The sequence below is a fragment of the Calonectris borealis genome, chromosome 5, assembly GCF_964195595.1.
Source record: "Calonectris borealis chromosome 5, bCalBor7.hap1.2, whole genome shotgun sequence".
NCBI classification, from domain to species: Eukaryota; Metazoa; Chordata; class Aves; order Procellariiformes; family Procellariidae; genus Calonectris; species Calonectris borealis.
The window spans coordinates 30,434,107-30,452,938 of record NC_134316.1 but is presented as its reverse complement, the minus strand read 5'-3'; the positions used below and the strand labels follow the sequence as shown (position 1 = coordinate 30,452,938).

At 36.6% G+C, this 18,832-nt stretch overlaps 1 protein-coding gene across 1 annotated transcript in view; it reads left to right on the top strand.

The window, feature by feature from the left end:
• The window catches only part of AKAP6 (A-kinase anchoring protein 6), a 290,842-nt gene that overhangs the window by 146,233 nt on the left and 125,777 nt on the right, over nucleotides 1–18,832 (top strand). The gene's annotated exons all lie outside the window — the stretch shown is intronic.

The following is an 18,832-nucleotide window of genomic DNA, read 5'->3' as shown; positions in this document are numbered from 1 at the left end:
GTAGATTTTCAGATTCTGATGCCAGACAATTCTTTGCATTGATATTCAGTGCTTCCTAGAGAGTAGTTTGTAGAATGACTCTTGGCTAGGATTACATGAAATCTTCTGGTGTTTTCTTACTATAATTCTACATAGCAAGAATGATCTTAGAGATGGTGGAGGAAGAGCCAAGGATAACAATGAAACAAAAATACAGGAAAAGACCTATATGCAGGAGACACAATTTGAACTGATATCGCTCATCATTTGCATGGTGGAAAATGCTCCTGTGTCACATAGCTCTTACTTTAGGAAGTAGGCAGTGGGGCAACACTTGGTTTCATAGTTAGGTCTGCTAAAGTAAACAGACTAGCTCAAAGTTAAGTTTCGACCCTGCCAATAATATGACCCTATATCTCTGAATATCTTGACTCATCCATGGCCAAAAGTATAACTGCTTAATCAAAACTATCACATAAAAAGTGTTCTAAAATCCAGCTTGATTTTGCTATGAAAATTATGGAATCCCTAGCTTGGATTAATTATATTCAAATATTGCTTGAAAAGGGAGAAATGGAGGCATGGTTTATGTTGCAGTAAATTTTTCATATAGATAGGTGGTAGCGCCTTGCCCTGTGCTTTTTATCATAGAGATAGGAACCTAAAGCAATGCTTTTTTTGTGCCTACAGTTGAATAAAAACACAAGTAGACAAAGGAATGACCAAACAAGAAGTATTTTCAGGTTATTTCATTCATTAAATCACATACCTATATGATTCTTGTAAGTACAGGCAATAGCGCAGTCAAATACCATCTACTTCTTCAGGCTGAAAGATTAACTAAAATTAAAATACAGTTGGTAATATAACTGTAGATTTCAGTTTGCATTTATTTCAAAAGCCAAAAGGAACTTGAGAAGTATAATAGGAAATCTAAAGATTATATCTAGAGGGTATTTTACTTTTTGCCTTGTTTGAGAAACTACAGGAACAGTGTTGGTGTTAGAAATCTGTAAAGAAATAGGAAAAGGAGGAATTTCAAAGACCCTAGGAAACTTTTCCCTTAGAACTTTTTAAACATGTTTTCATAGCGCTATGGTATCTTTCATGCAAGCAACGGAGAGTGGAAGGGAGAGAGGGACTTTCTGCACCCTAGAAATACATTGTCAACATTTATATTCAAGAATTCAGATTTTGCTTACGAAATTTTTCATTTTATTTTATGTAAGTTTCGTAGTGGTTTATAGTGATTGCTTTAGAAGACTTAAGGGGTTCTAAATATTTCTGATGCCTAAGCTCTTCCAATGTATTGCATTCTCTGTACCATCTTAGGAAAAAAATGAGATCTCTTCTTTAAGTAAGTATTTACTACAACTATGATTTTGTCATTTTTATAAATAAACAAATGATGACTGTATTCAGCTTAAATTGGAGGATATAAGGTTTTACCTTCTTACCCCATTGAGAAGTACCTTTAAAAATAAATCTCAGAATTGCCATGATACATTCCAACAAGTACTGATCTAACATTATGAGTAGTAAACACGACATACAATACATGTGACTTTCTTTCAGAATCTTAAGACACTTAGCTAACAGTAGGCATTTTCTCCTGATGGAAATAGTAAGTAATATTCTAAAATATCTGGAAAATAGGAGGAATGTTTGCATATATGTGCGTGTCTTGTGTTTTTTTCACCTTCTGGAGATGTCTGAGACCACTTGTTTTGTAACTGATCTCTTTATAATTGGGCCATTTCTTCTCCATCAGGAAAGGCCTACTGGAACAGTATTGCTTTCAATAAACAGTAAAGAGTGGTATTGAAAAATAACATGATGTACTTTCTTATCTAGTGGCTGTGAGTGCCTGAATATTACCCTGATCTATTTAACTCATAGTTTGGTGGAAAAGTTCATTGCTTTCTGAAGAGCTTGTAACTTAATCGTGTAACTAATGCCCTCGAAAAGTATACAAATCTTAATAGCATTTGCCCATAGTAGACATTCTTCTTCATTCAAAAGTGTATGGAATAGTATTCTTAGGGTCAGTTGTAAGTTCTACTCCCAGCATGCATTTGGACAGTTAGTTTATGACTATAATTTTTGGATCTGGATATTTTTGTTCTGCAAATAAATATTTGAATTAAGTTTTGGGTTTTTTGTGTAATAGTTCAGAGCATAACATCAGAACCTAAAGGTTGGTAGGTTAAAAAAATAATGGTGTAATCTAGAAATATATATGTAGTCTCTACTTCTGGACATGTTCCTTTCCAGAATAATAGCTATATTACTGAAAAACATTTCTACTTTTCCATTCCAGCTTCAGAGAAATAAGCATGAAACTGGTTAAGGCATTGGGCCTAATGCTTAGAACATTGAAATCTGACTTAGTTGTCTCTGGTAAAAAGCACTCTTGGGAAGATGGTCTTAACCCTATAACGGACTTGTCTGTCAGTGGGTTAATGATAGTAGCAGTAAGGATTTGAAGAACATTAGAAGAAGAGGTAAAAATATGTTTAATAAAGTAAAGCTAAAATCATAGAAATAGTAGATGGCTCAGGATAACAGAGTTTGAAGTGGTTAAACAAACCTTTGTATAAAGGGAAAAAGAAAACCAGTGTAATTTCCTCTTGATATGTAATTAAGCATCCCACACTTCCAGGATCATCTCCCCCTCAGTTACGCATAATTTTACAGTTTTTACAGCCGTTCTAAACAAACAGTCTTCAGTACACAGAAAAATTATTTTCATGAAAAAAGCTGAAAACTTGGTGAAGCTGTTGGGGATTCTGGAAACGCTCCTTGACAGACAGTTTTATAGTGACACTGGTCTCAGGCCTAGTGGGTGGACTAAAGACTGCAGTCCAGAATAATTACATCCTGCTCAGTGTTTTAATATGAGGATGAATTTGTGAAATGGACAACAAGACAGAGTAAAGGTTGGAGAATGGTAACAGTCCTTTCTTTATTGCTTCAAACTTGTAACTTGTCCTGGCCATCCAATCATGCTGCTATGACTACAACATTTAGATTAATACTTTGATACAAGATACAAAAGGAATATACAAATGAAGTGTTTTGGCATCTTTGTGATCAGTGCAGAGAAATATCATATTTGTGAGTAGATACTTTGCTTTTTCTCAGTGTCTTTTACCAGCTCTAGATTTCTAATCTGAAGACATCAGTATGATGCATGTAGTGTAATATTAAAGCCAACAGAGTGGCATTTTTTCTGATGTCTTTCATTACTTAAAAACAGGGAAGGTCTATTATTGGGACAGTCTTAAATATTGTCAACAGATAACAGAGAGCATGACTTCAGAATTTAGTGTTTTTACTTACATAACCACTTAGAAAACTCGGTTTCTAGTGTCCAATATATGCAATTGGAGTTTTGCATATATTATTGTAGTGTCAGTGCTTTGAAGTTGTCAAATGGCACGTGTAACTGGCCTTCATTCTCTTCTGCTTGAGTTAGTTGCTTCTAGTGAAAGGGCAGGAATAACATGCTAGAGGGATCATTTTATTTGGGTTGCTGGAGTTTCTTAAGTCACAGGGGACTTTTAAAACTTCACACCTCAAACTGAATTTATTTATTTAACTTACAGGCTCTCCTTCTCTGTCTTCCACATGCACAGACTCAGGATCAGATGCATGCATTCAATCCTGTCTCTCATGTTCTTAATACTGTGGAATAGAATTTCAAGTAAACAGCCATCACTTCATTAGTAACAATTAGAAAGATAATGAAATGGCAATCAGACTTCCATCTCTGACATTGTACAGACATATGGAAAGGAAATTTCATCTGGTGATACACATGCCATCCTGGTCTATGGTTATCTCATGGCTTAATCGAGTCTTTTCTAGGAAAAGAAATGTACAAGGAAAGTTGATATTTGTGCTTTAGCAAAAGTAACTTTTTTCTCTGATGTGTCCATAATGAGCCACATTCCCATCTAGACATGAGAGAGTTTTATGCCGTGAATGCAACACCTTATAGATCAGACATTAAACTGAAGTTCCAGCCACCTTTATCCAGGCTTACTTCCAGTATCAGTAGTTACCATCTGCGACCTTAATTCTTTGCTGAACATATTAGTCTCTTCTGTTCAGAACAACTGGATAGTCTTGGGCACAGTTAAATAGTTACTACTTTTCACTGGTGAATAAAATACCTTATAATACCTTACAAAGTATTTCTGTGCCGAAAAGTATTACAGCAAGTCAGTAGCTCACCATTCGTTACTTCAAAAGACAGTAATAGGGGAAGTGATTTCCTGTAATTAGAACAGAAGGTTCTGCTATGTTGCCATTGAGGCATAGTCTTAAATTGTTGAATGTTTAAAATGCTGTACATAAATAGTATTATTGTGCCTAACAGCTGAACAGTTTAAAATCATTCATGTGACATTTCAATTCTGAATCTTTTGGAACTTTGGAAGTCTAGACTAAAGATGCTGTGATCTCACTCTTAAGTACAAACGATGCCGTTAATTCTGCCCTACTAGGAAAAAATGCATTTACAGTTATAATTTTGCTTGGGTTTAGGTATTTTAGTATGTCACATTCCAATATTCTTGATCTGTCAACTTCTATGGTGGAGTTTGAACCATAGATGAGTTGGTCAAACAGATAGAAAGGGTAGTGGGGTTTACAAAATCCTTCTATAAATCAATAGACAAAATCTTGGTTTTGTGAGGAATAAGCCTGTCTTTTAATGTCTTTACTGGAGCATGTGAAACACAACTGAGTTCTTTTTATATTAGTTGTTATCCAAATATAGTATTGAAAACATCCGTTAAAAATTTCCAAGCTAATCAAAACAAGCTATGTTGATGTAATAATGAAAAGAACCTAAGAAGGAAGCAAGAAGAAGGAATATTTGTGTCTTTTAATGCAGCTAGACACTTCAAGTTCCTCAGTTTACTAGTTTTTAATACCTTGCTTTGTAAGTTGTGTATTTTTAATCTTACAGACATTACCTAGAATGTGCACAGACCTAGCCATACAAAAAGTATCTCAGGAAGGATTTGAGATATGAAACCATAATTTTACACACCATTTTAGAGTGGATGAATAGAAGGAAACACAAAGGTGTTTTAGTGTAAGTGTAGTAGCAGAAGCTGGCATCAGTAAAAGGACAGCCTGAATATGGAAAATTGAATGGGACTGACTTACAGTGAGTCTTAATTGTAGAAACAAGAAATACAGATAAATGGGATCTACTGAAGGGTATCAAAGATGTGATCTTGAAAACTGGGCAGAAAAGCTTTGTTGAAAGTACTGCACCAGACACTGAGAATTAGTTGGAAAATTTTATGTGAGAATTTTAGTATAGATAGAAAGAAAAATAGAATTTTAGTACCTTTTAGTACCTTTCTGGTACAGGGTTTTTTATTGACAATACCTGTGCCTTGCCAAGAAAGTGCCTCTCTTTATCATAGAATCATTGAATCATAGAATCTTTAAGGTTGGAAAAGACCTCTAAGATCATCGAGTCCAACCGTCAACCCAACACCACGATGCCCACTAAACCATGTTCCTAAGCACCTCATCTACACGTCTTTTAAATACTTCCAGGGATGGTGACTCAACCACTTCCCTGGGCAGCCTGTTCCAAGGCCTGACCACTCTTTCAGTAAAGAAATTTCTCCTAATGTCCAATCTAAACCTCCCTTGGCGCCACTTGAGGCCATTTCCTCTTGTCCTATCGCTAGTTACTTGGGAGAAGAGACCAACACCCACCTCGCTACAGCCTCCTTTCAGGTAGATGTAGAGTGTGATAAGGTCTCCCCGCAGCCTCCTCTTCTTCAGACTAAACAGTCCCAGTTCCCTCAGCCGCTCCCATGAAGGTTCTCCAGGCCCTTCACCAGCTTCGTTGCCCTTCTCTGGACACGCTCCAGCACCTCCATGTCCTTCTTGTAGTGAGGGGCCCAAAACTGAACACAGGATTCGAGGTGCGGCCTCACCAGTGCCGAGTACAGGGGCACGATCACCTCCCTACTCCTGCTGGCCACACTATTTCTGATACAGGCCAGGATGCTGTTGGCCACCTTGGCCACCTGGGCACACTGCCGGCTCATGTTCAGCCGGCTGTCAATCAGCACCCCCAGGTCCTTTTCCTCCGGGCAGCTTTCCAGCCACTCTGCCCCAAGCCTGTAGCGTTGCCTGGGGTTGTTGTGGCCGAAGTGCAGGACCCGGCACTTGGCCTTGTTGAACCTCATACAGTTGGCCTCGGCCCATCGATCCAGCCTGTCCAGGTCCCTCTGCAGAGCCTTCCTACCCTCCAGCAGATCAACACTCCCGCCCAGCTTGGTGTTGTCCTCGTTTATCACACTTTGAAGTGACATTTTCTTCACATAAGCAGAAGCTTTAAAAAACCAATGCAAAGCCACAGTAGCCATGTAATCTTCTATGTACAGAATGTTTCCTTCAAGTTTCTAAGTGAATGCAATCTTAAATTGATACATTGCATACAGAATAATATTCACAGAATACCTCCTCTTCATCATAAAACTGCTAAGATTCTTCTGGTTTGTGTTTTGTATCTATCCTAGAGTAAAGGAATTTTGTAGTTGAACAAGTTCTTGCTTAGTTAAAATGCTTTAACTGAGCAAGTAATTTTGGGGTGAAAGATTGTTAAGTTTCCAAGTAAAATTTGCATTTAAGGGTCATTAGACCAAGGCCTTTTTCACAAACACAGGCACAAGCAAACTGAACCTTAAAACCTTCCTTTGGTCAGCTGTTTTACAAGGGCTTTCTCCCCACCACACCCTGAGAGAGGCAGAACTATTGTTCCTTTTCCGGAGGAAGAATGTTACATTCGAGCTGGCTGTTCATAAGGATTTACACAGCTGACATCTTCCAGGAAACGCTGTAAATCAAATCATGTCCTTGGTAGCCTCATCTTGTTGTGCCTCTGTGAGCCTGTTGTGGACCGTGCTGGTGATGGGCTGCTTCACAGGGAGAGAGGCTGTGCGGTTCTTGCCCACTGCCTTCCTCCTCACGGGCTGGAAATCCACAGCCTGCGTTGCTGAGGCCACCTGGGATGAATCTAACCCATGGTTTCGGGGGTAATATGTTGTGATGATAACTACATTTTTAAATGGCTAAGGTGCAGGATTATGCAGATGTGCTTGTAAATGGGTTAGTAACAGTTTACCATTGCTTTTGGAAGTAATTTTCAGTTGATAGAAGAATTTAAATGTTACATATCTGGGAGAGCTGTATTTTGAAAATGTTTCTTTTGTTTAAATAGTTGTAGATTTTTTTTCTGAATGATTGAAAGCAAAAACATCAGAGGTGCCCCAAAAAAAGATTTAGGGCTGTTGGATGCACAGTCAGCTTCCACGTGGCAGATTCACTGCTATTTACTGGAAGCTGTTTCTCCTGAGTTCTTAATTGTGTGCCTTTTAGTGGGCAGGAGGAACAATTTAGTGTTTAATTCAGAGCCTCCCTTCATGGAGAAAGGAATGAAGCTAAGCTAAGCAGCCAGTGTTTGGACTACAGTAAGAGAAGACAAATGACTATGAGCGCTGTCCTAAACCTCTTCTTTCGTGTTACATGAACCCTGTTAAAACTTCTCTATATCACAAGTTAACTAAATATTTTGCTAGTTTTTCATGAAATTGTGTCCCTGAAGTCTTAGTTAAGCAAACCTGGGTCCCATTTTAGCTCACAGAGATTGTTTTCTCATATATCCATCAACCTCCTTGCATATTTGCTGCCAGTTCTGTATTTCAGTATTGTTTTCATGGTATCTAAAATAATTTTTAATAATCTTTAACAAGCCAAATTTCTAAAATGGTAGCAGAGCTCCTAATTTTTTTCCATTGAATCTAAAAGTAAGCTTATCTCTGGTTTAAGCAGCTCATTACTAAGTATAAAATGTAGAAAGCCACACTTAAAAGTCATATTTTTGCAGCTAAATCACATCTACTATTAAGCATAATATTCAATCCTGTTATAAAATAGTTATGTTTCTAAACCAACATATTCTAATATTTGCTGCAAAAATATCAAAAGTTGTATTCTAACTGAAGATGTGAACAAGGACTCCAAGGTGTCTGTGTTATTTGTAGTATGTTTGTATAATTTTTATACCTTGGTGATTCTAGATACTGTATATTGATTACTTTTGGCAACTGTAGGCTCTTTAACAACCATCACTGTTAATAGAAACAGTTACGCTTAAACAGCAAAGAAATTATGATTTTTGACTTTAAGAATAAGGAAAGCTATTTTCTATTAAAACATAGATCAAGTTCAGTTTGAAAGATGTTTTAAATCTAAATCACTCCACTGAGAACAAGTGCAGACTGAGAACTTGATGAGAACAGATATTTAAACTGACATACGCCCAAGGGGCAAATTTTATCATAATGCTATTTGAATCTTTGAACACTATTATCTGAAACTCTGAAAGTATGTTAGGCTATTGTAACTTCACATGCATAACTGGACCAACTCTGACAAGCTTTATTTAGGCAAAAATCCCAGTTGGGTTTGGCCTGTATTTGAAAATACAACAACATAAGTGTATTTGTGCATGTATTCATATGAACACATTTATCTTAAGTGACTTAAACTAATATCTGTTCATTCTGCTTTTTCTATACAATCGTATTGATGCATTTTTGTCCTGTTATTTTTAATAGAATGTATTTTCAGCAGTGAATATTGGTGGAAGGCTTCTCTTATTCATGTCTGCCTATTGTTTCACATGCTTCTCAGATTTCCAGAGAAATCCACATTTGATAAGTTTTTAGGAACATGCACACACAAATACACAGATTCATTTTACTGAAAACTGGACACCTCCGACTCTAAAGCAGAAATTTCTAGGGTAGCCTGTCAGAGCTATTACTTGTCTCCTTTTCTGTGTGGGCTCAAGATCCTATGTGTCCATTCAAGGCCAAGTTTTTACAGCCACAGAAACAGAGCTTTTTTCATTATTTGTTTTTTGAGTTTGAATTCAGAAGTTGATGGAACACACTAAAATAAATTCATAAATAAGCAAGTGAAAAGAAGGAATCCTAGCTGACTGAAACTGTCTTGGTGGAACAAGTTTGTGCTTAGCTTTATAGATAGTGATCACTAACGAAGCAAATTATTTGAAATTTGAAAAGATCTTTTCAGTTAACTTTCCTTCCTCATTTCTTATTCCTGCTCCCTTGCCCTCCATGCCATCTGTTGCTCTTCAAAATAGTTCAGGATTTTACCAGGATCACAAGTGAAACAAAATACAGGAGTTTGTGGAGAGACTCTTCTCACAGGGTTCACTGCCTGATCAGACCCAGATGGAAGTGCAGTAGGACTGAAAGCGAGCGCTCTATAGACATCATAGCTGATTTGCAGACAAAATTGCTTCTCGTCAGCTCAGATAGTGAAGTCTGAATGTGTGTTCTACCCATGTGTTGTTTACCAGTCATCACAATGATAAATATTTTGGATTATTCAGATAATGTCACATAAGAGCTAGAGGTTGGCCTTACAAGGTTTTCTTCTGCTTTCTCCACGAGCCTATTTTGCTTTTTCTAGCTCTGGTAGTAGCAATGCAGTATCACCTCATGCTTCTCGTCCTGATTACCTCTGGTCGTGCAGGCTTCAGTGGAGTAAACTCAGCTTGCCTCCTGTACTGAGATGCTTTCTTTTTTTTTTGTGCCAAATTGTTCCACCATGTTTTGCTTTTAAAAAAATCGTGTTTTAAAAGCTATTTTTCCCCTTTTGATATAGTCTCCTAAAAATCCTGTACTTCAAAAATGGCAGCTTAATATGGATGCTATTGCCAATTTTCATTACTAAAGATTGTTGCTTCTGTTAATAGCATTCTGTCTTTGTCATTTTATTAAAATTATATTACTGCTCTGAAAACAAAAATTACTGAATTACTGCTTTATTCAATTGAAGAGTGACTGGCATGGCACTCCTCTGATCTTTAAAAAGAAATTTTACTTTCATTGTATTTGTGCATTAAATTAAGTGTTCATATCTACAGAATAAACTAACATCTTATAAATATTACTGTGTTTAATTATCAGTTCAGTATTTGAGTTTTTGCTGTTGTGGTTGATGTCTAAGAGTGATTAAATGTGTAATAGAGAACAAAAGGAACATTGATGTGAACAAAGATACTATTAGATAAAGGTAAATTTTATGTTTTGTATGTTTTTATTCTTTTTAAAGTATTTTAATTACTTTTATATTCAGCGTGATTGGGTGGCGTGTCCCTTTTTTTCAATTCAGTTCCTATTCTAGCCTTTCAGAACAACATCTAGCAATGATTTAATCTGTAGAATCTTTTAGTTCTAGTCTCAGCTGTATATTAAAGCAGCTATTCTTCACTGGGGTGGTCACAAAAGGGAAATCAGGTAAAACAGTGTTTGAAGGAAAAATCTACTTGGACATCCTGCATTTTAAATCCAACTTGTTCTTAAACGTCTTGGGGCACAGTACACTTGACTACACTTAAACTTTAAATTCAGAGTGATGTTACAGATTTTGCTACTTTTTTAAGCTAATCTATTAGAAGGCAACAGAATACGATGCCAAGCATTATGTGACCTCTTTATGTGTATCTACATTATGAAAAAAAATAAACAACCTTTTCAGTAGAGCACTTGGTGAAACATAGACTTACATACTAAAAGACTGCAAGATGCTTATGGTAAAAGCGTATGCAAGTTTGTACGTCAGGTCTAGTAACTTGTGGATAATATTTTTTTGTATCTTTTTTTTTTGGTATTTTGTCACGATTTTTAATTAAGCCTTTCCTAGAATATCTCAGATGCTCCTAATTTATTGATAATTATACTCATCCACAGTAGTGTAACTAATGTGGGAGATACAATGGGGACTGCATCACATTTAGAAATTTAGACTTCTTGCTTAAACACCTGGAACTGCAGAAAAATATGTGTGGTAGTAGTGTACTTAGCCACATCCTGTGGGCAGCTGTAAACATTAATGACAGTTAACCTAAGATGGCTTTAAATGTTAAGTGGGATTTCTGACCAGGGGACAGGTGGTATGCCATATTCTTTTATAATCGCCCCATAGCATGCTTTATGAACCGTCATCAGTCCAGAGAGAAAGAATAGCTCATCTGGCCATGTACACTTCATTTCTTCATCCTCTGTTTCCTCTTTAGAACCATGTTATAGAAAGGAGCCAGGCATTTAGAACAGAATGCCTTAATCCTCGAGTTTATGAGCCCTAAGAACATCACAAGTATGGTTGATGCTGACAGGTCGCATCATCCTTTATGAAATGGAGAAAAATGGTAAGAAAGGAGAGAGAAAATTGCAAAGGAAAAAGTTCAGATCTGCTTCAGAGTTCGGCACCATGTGTTCTGAAATACTATGACTTAAAGCTACGATACGCAACAGAAGTCTGGAATGGTGCATTGATGATTGCTTACATTTGAGGACCATCATTTCAGTTCAGAGGGGGGCAAGTGAGAGGTGACTGAGGTCAGCTTGTCTTTTCTGTCCTTGCTGTTGGTTTGGCAGATTTTCCTGGCGACTGCAAGGGTGTTAAGAACAAGTCTTAACTTGTACAGGCTGCCCTTCCTATCTTAGATTTGAGGTGCAGGAGTTTCGAGCATTGTATAATAATCAAGTACTACTAGAACAGCAAAATATAAAGAGGAATGCAAGAAAATAGGATCAGTTTCTATTTTACAAATTCTGGGCGTAGTACGATGAAACAGCCCTGAAACAAGGAACAGAAGTATATGCCCAGCTTTTTTCTAAATATGACAATTAATGGGTTAGTTTGCAAATCTATTATTTTTTGTTATTAACTAGTCAATAACAATAAGGCTTAAAAGTTACTTTCACAGGTTTCTAATTTAATAAAATGTTTTTAAAATATCTGTTTGTCTGTTGGACAGGAAATGTATTAAGGAAATTATTAAGGAAATAAATAGAATATATTTGAGTTCATGTTTTTGCTAGTTCATTCATTTGGGCCTTGATTCTTACTCTTTAGTATAGATATTGTATGAAGCATCCATATTTATCTCAGTGGACTTATTCATGACATTTATCTCAGTGGATTTATTCAATACTTTTGTTTGTAGAGTTTCAGCTAATTAAAATAAATCTAAAACTGAACATGAAAAATGTTGATTTCCAGTTCAGTGAATCCTAGTAATATTATAATAAGTTTGTTTTTAATTCTTGAAAAACATATTAAAATTAACTTTTCTCCCATTTACGTAATGCGTATAACTAAACTTCCTTCCTACTGTGAGACAGTTTCATTTATTGTTATTTGTAAACAGCTTAGTAAAGATGCATAGTGGATTGGTCTAGAAACTCCTTGAACAGTTTCTTTTGAAATAACACTACATACGTTAAGCTCAATTACACATCCAAACAGCCACAGCACACTTTTCGTAATTTATTCATTGATTTAACATAGTACCCAGAAGAGTCATGCCTGCTGTCAATTTCGTAATATATTATGTTTTAAATATACTCATGCTCACCCATGCACGCCATTAAGGTGTGCATAAACCTGTGTTTTTCTCTCTTGACAGCTATAAATGTTTGTTATTATTACACAAAACATATGTTCATGTTGTTTTTGTCTAAATTATTCTATCTGGGGCTATAAAGTTTTAATGTTATTAGTTGCCCTTAGAATTTTAATGTTTCACTGCTGTAACCTTCTTAGGATTTCTCTGCAATTAAATAGAAACTATTTCACTACAGCCTGGAAGAACAATATATTTTATACAAATAATAAAAAAAAATCCTTCTTGCTCCATTTTCTTCCAGTGTAGTAAACTGTCTACTTGACAAGGTTCTATATACAGCAATCCTACCTGTAGTATTTTCCAGAACTGAATACAATATTACACTTTCCTACAGTCTGCTCATTAAGAAAAAATCTAGCTTAACCCCTTTAAGATAGGAGGTATGTCATAAGCAGTTTGCTTTGAAGGCCCTCTCCCTGTTGTTCTCTGTTGTCCCCTTACTCAGTCAAGTAGCTCCATTACAGAGGAAACCTCAAACAATGTAACAGATATGCTATGAAAAAAGCTGGGGGTTTAGGAGATAGCATATTAGTGTCAAAAAATCATTTGAAGAAATATCTCCTAAATAGCAGCAGTGTTGGCAATAGGAAAATGTATTACTTCCCCCCCTTTCAGTTTTCAAGGCCTTTTTCTAAGGAAAGAGAGCAGATGGGAATTCATCCAAGACATTAAAAGATATTTACTGCTTTTAAATGAGCAAAGGACTCATTTAGGACATTCTTTTCCGTGTACTGGATTAAGGCATTATATGGACCTTTTTTCATGTATTTTGTGCCAAAATACCCTCTCATAGAGCAAGTAATGTTTAACAGTGCCATGCAGATTTTAAATATCTGACCTTTATTATCTTATTTCTAAGTATAGCACACTGGTATTTCTGCTAGATTCATCAGGTTTTGTTCCACAATCTGACTATAGTTCCCTTCGTGTGTAGAGGAGCAAGAGGGAGCAACAGTGATCAGAACATTCAAAATAAACTGATTAGAATATGCTTGATCTCTTAAATTGATTAGGCAAGATTTCTTCTAGGAAAAAAAAAGTTATTTCTAACTGAATTTTTGCAAAATGCTTGAGATACTTCAACCTGAGCATTTGAATTGGTAGGTGCTTATATTAAAAACTTGAAATCAAAATAACCTGCCTGACATCTTTTGGAAAGATAGGAGGAAGAGGACATAGCTAATGGCATTAGTAGCTACTAATGCTTGGTATTTTTGAAGCACAGCATATGTAAACTTCAGAATGCCTTTTGAAAAAAGGTATTTTTTACATTTTACAGGGAAAGAAACTGAGGCAGAGGGGTGAAGAGCCTTCCCCACAGTTATAGGGAGAGTCATTAGGCCAAATGGAATTAGAATTCAGGAGTTTTGTCTTCCAGCCTCGTGTTGAGCTCACTGAACAAAGATCCTTTAACATTTAATGCTTCCAGGACTCTGCCAGAAAGATTTCTTTCTTTATGAAAATGAATTCTGTCCAGCCAAATTTAATGTCTCCCCTACTTGCCTTGCTCTTCTTTATTTGTTCTTTCATTCACTTTTTCCTTTCACTTCCTTTATGCTCCTGAATCTTTCTGTCTTTTTTTAATTCATTTTTCTTTTTTCCTCCTTTTGTCCACATGCTGCTGGAGAATTGTGTCTTTTCATCCCCAACAATATTCCTTTTTTTGTTCCTTTTTTTCCCTAGGTGTCTCAAACCTGCCCTCAGAACTGCTCTGTCTTACAGGGCTACAGTTGTTGCTCACAAACAGAGTTTCATAGCACCCTAATTTTCAAGATTTTAATTATATCTGGAGCTTTGCCAATTACATGGTGAACTTCTGTATTGGAAAGAATAAGACCACAGCCTTCTATCCTCAAAACTGAAAAGCCTATAATAGAAAAAAATGTACCATTTGTTGAAGAATAGAGATAACAGGAAAAAGCAGTGTGTCAAGGTACTTGGTTAAACAATAATCTCTTACAGAGCACTCATTACTGCTAAATAATTGACTGTGTTGGGAGAAAGGTTTCTATGTGAGGAGAGGTTCAAGAAGGTCAGTTATCTAGTGGTAATGACCGTAGCGGTCATTAGAGGGTATTAATGCTATTAAGAACAGAACTTTAACTTTTTATTGAAGTTTTTATTTAAATTATATTAACTTTGATTCAACTTTTAATTGAGGTGCAACCATCCAAATTCTATAGTCAGGAACCAAGAAGTAATGAACATAAAATTACATGTTCTTCTGATAGGCTGATGGGTCTTTAATATATTATAATTTCAAGAGTCTCTACAGAGCAGTTATTAGTCTAAAACTATTCAGAGGTATTCTAGTAGAATTAGGGTTGGGTGACTGATTCGGTAACAAATCCCGGCTTGACCCGTAGCAAATGCAGACGGTATATTTTCTGAGTCAAAAAGAACTTTTCATAAATACAGTTGCATGTGATCTCAAAACACTTACTAAGTTAAAACAGAAATCCTTTGATGCCCAAAATGATCTGTCTTATAAACTTGATGCGTGGAGGCAGCAGGACTGAATTCATTCTGAATTGAGCTTATAGTTCCATACTAAGTTCAGTACTTGTTGTATAGAGAATCTCATGCTGAAAGTAAGCAGGGACAGTATTACTGTTGTTCTTCCAGCCACTACAAGAACAGGGTATGGCTGGGGTATACCCTGACACATTCAAGTCAGGGTATGGCTGGGGCTCCCAGGAACCTGAAATGCGAGCTACTAGGTGGAAGGACTGAGCAACACATCATCTCTCTATGTTGTCTTTTTCTCTAGGGCATTTCGGGAATAGGCTTGAGTAAGTCTAAAGTGCTGGAGGGCTAGAGAAGAGGTATGAGACTGTAAAATGAACTCTCAGGGGACCAGAGGAATATCGCATGTCATGCCACCTTCTTGCAACAGAATTTTTTGTCCTTGCCTTTCTAACCTGAGGACATAGTAACATGCTTTAAAATAACAGCAGCAAAACCAACATGCTACCAGAACAAAATGCTAAACACTGTTTCACTCACACAGGGGAATGATGAAGAAAAGAATGGGTGATATATGATAGGAGTTAATCACATTGCCAAGTGCATGTCTGGGCAGGTGCTAAGAGACTTTGGTAAGAAAGGAACAGCATAGCATACAGGATTGCAAACTGAACAGAATCCTCCATGCTGTCATGGCAACTTTTCGAGGTAAATTTGAGAGCCAAAAGCTATATTGTGTTTATGAAAAACTGTGACATTAAAAGAGATGTAGCAGTCTTATAAAGTAGAAAGGTTAAAAGAATCTCAGGGTGAGTTATTTATAACGAAGGAGAACATGCTATCCAAAAGATTTTTTTACTGCTTTTATATTAATACAGCAAATAAAAACAATAAGGTTAAACAGTAGTTGTTTGTTGCATTATTATCTGACAGGGGTTTTTGCAGTGAGGAAAACCCAGTTACTAATACTATTAATGCCAAATGACCTTACGACACAAAAAATATTCTGGGTTTTGGAAATGTTCTGGGTGTTTCCAAAACTTCCAGGATGATGTCCAATTTGTAGTTCTGTTGTTTGTTTCATTGTATGGAGTGATGCACAGTTCTATGAAAGCATCTTCTGCTTCTAAAATCCTTTGAACTTTTTTGTTTTCTCATAATTACAGACTTGGGGAATACTTTGTATTAAATTGGTCTGCTGCCATTTTCTTGCAGGGAAATTTGCTATATGAACTAGTAATGGCTTTTTTCCTGTGTAAAAAAAAAAAAGTAGAGAGCTTTACATTTTTGGTAGGAAGCCAGGTTTTTGTCATTTAGGCACGTCACATCGTTATGAAAACATCATGCATCATAACACAACATAACAATGTGATTTGCTGAGATGCTGACTCCTCTTGAAAAATTGTAGAGTCGTGTGTGCATATTTCCATGCAAAGAACTACTTGAGTATTTTAGAGTGTTTTCCTGGGGCTGCCTGGTGCAGTGGTCTAAGGTATTAGCCTTGTAACTGGGAGAAGATAGGTTCTAATAAGTGATGTGCAAGTCTTTGTAGTTCTACTTCATAGAACATGAAATTTTCATAAAATCATAGAACAAAGTACTGAAAGACATTCCAGGAGGTCATTTAGTCCTCTGCTCTGCACAATGCACAAAAAGTTAAAAATCACATCTGAACTGTTTCTGCTCTCTGACAGTTTTCTTAAAAACAGCCAGTGGTGAGTATACTGTAACATCCAAAACAATTTATTCCAGTGCTTAGCAAACTTGAACGCTTTTTCCTACTGTCTTGCCTAAATTTACCTTACAGCAGTTTATGCACAGTTGTTCTTGTCCTATCCACAGAAGACACAGAGAATCATTACTTTATTCTGTGTGGCAAGCTTTAACTTATTTGAAGATCACCATCAATTTGCTATTCTGTTTCACATTGCATGGGCTTGTTCTGTCAGATTGTAAACCGAGTGTAAAACTAATAATAAATGAAAGTCAAGATAAATTACTTCCACAGTAAACACAACAACCAAAAGAAGTGACATCCTTTTCTCTGCACTCCTTGAGATTCAAACATTATTCCCAATATTCTGCAGTGTGGCAGAGAGCCTTTACGGTATCAATAGTCACAGGAGGACACTTCCATGTCCCCTTGTCCTTTGGTGCCGGCTCTGTACATAGCTCTTATTTCTCACAGTAAGACCAGTCCCATACTCCCTTAGATGCAGTGGAAAATGAGCCTGGAAGTTGAGGCACTGCAAGATTGTCTACCACCCTTCCAGTCAGGAGTGTATTGTTGTTAACCTACTTACCTGATATGACATTTAAACTAGATTGAAGTAAAAACGTAAGGACAAGTATTCAAGAGAGATGAAATAGTTAAGATGTTTAGAGAGGGCATAAATGAAGTAACAAAATAGATTATGCACCTAATTTTTCAAGTGACATCAAAAATTCTCTCTCTTATTCAGCCCAGTCACTACTTGCCTCTTGTCAAGGTGGGGGATAGGGCCTTCTGCATGCTCTGCATTTCCCATTCAGATCTTCTAGAGGGTCTAGGTTGTTTTAATCCCTTACTCTTCAAAACTCCTATTTTCTTCTTCAGTAGGGGAGACTTTCTGGCCAACCTCTTTATTAGAACAAAGTTTGTTTCCCTTTGGTAACTACATCGAAATATTCCTTGATTGTACTAGGAATGATCTCCTGCACTTAACTTGCTAGTAAACAACTGTTTACTCAGGGAGATGTACACTTTCTCCCCTACTCATTTTGTTGCTACTTTAAATTCTCCTCAGTGTGTAATGTACCTTTTGCTGGACCTTAAGTTCTATAATAACATGTATGTTAAAAAAATATAGGATGTCAGTTGTTCTTAGCTTTTTGCTCTCTCTTGACTAAGCCCAATGTCACTAGCAGTTAACAGCTTTGGGGTGTTTTATCCTCAAAGTTTTCCTTTTAAGGAGACCTGAATAGAAGACAAACAGATGAGTAGTTGGGGAGGTGTAGCACTGGCCAGATAAAGGCAGAGGTTGTATATGCAGTCTGGAATAAGTATTATGCCCATCCAGTGGTAGTACTGGGACATATGGTGCATTTCGTGTTTCTCAAGGATTGCAGTCTCGTTAAAGTGTGCAATGCAAAATAAAATAAGGCCAATTTTCCTGCTGTCCAGTTTATTTTGGGAATTTTCTGCAAGATCAACTTGGGTAGAGTTCCTTCCTTATAAGGGCGCTAATAATATTATCCCCAAAAGAATATAAAAAAAAAACTTCAAAAATCATTGACTATATGAATAAACATGAATCATCTTTTGACAACTCTCGTATGAATAGCACCGTTAGGCTCACGTGTGCTGTGTGAGCAACATTTTGTCAGGAAAGTCAAATGACCACATGTATTGATTTTTAACTGTAATTGAAATAGCTTAGTGTCGCATGGTATCTGGTTCCAATTTGTGACTTTGATTTGTAGGGATTGTGAACTAATCTCGCCATCACATGTTACATTTGTAAACCAAAGTTTTAAATTGTGCTGATCAGACATATGTAGAAAATTACAGCTGCACTGCAGGCTTGCACCTGTGCCTGGATTTCATCTTTTCTAGTCTCTACTCAGGGCACATGTGTAAGCTGTGAGAAAATTTATGGTGTGGGAAACCTGTATTAGTAGTATGTGTACCAGAAACAAGTGGATAGGAAGTAAGACGTGGTTCTGTTTTATAGTTAGGGAATCAGAGACAAAGAGATGGAAGCATTATTAAGAAGTTCACATAGCAGGCCAGAAACAAGGCAAAATCAGAATCTATATGTCCTTACTCTCAGTTCCTCTCTGTGTAGACTCTGTAAGTCC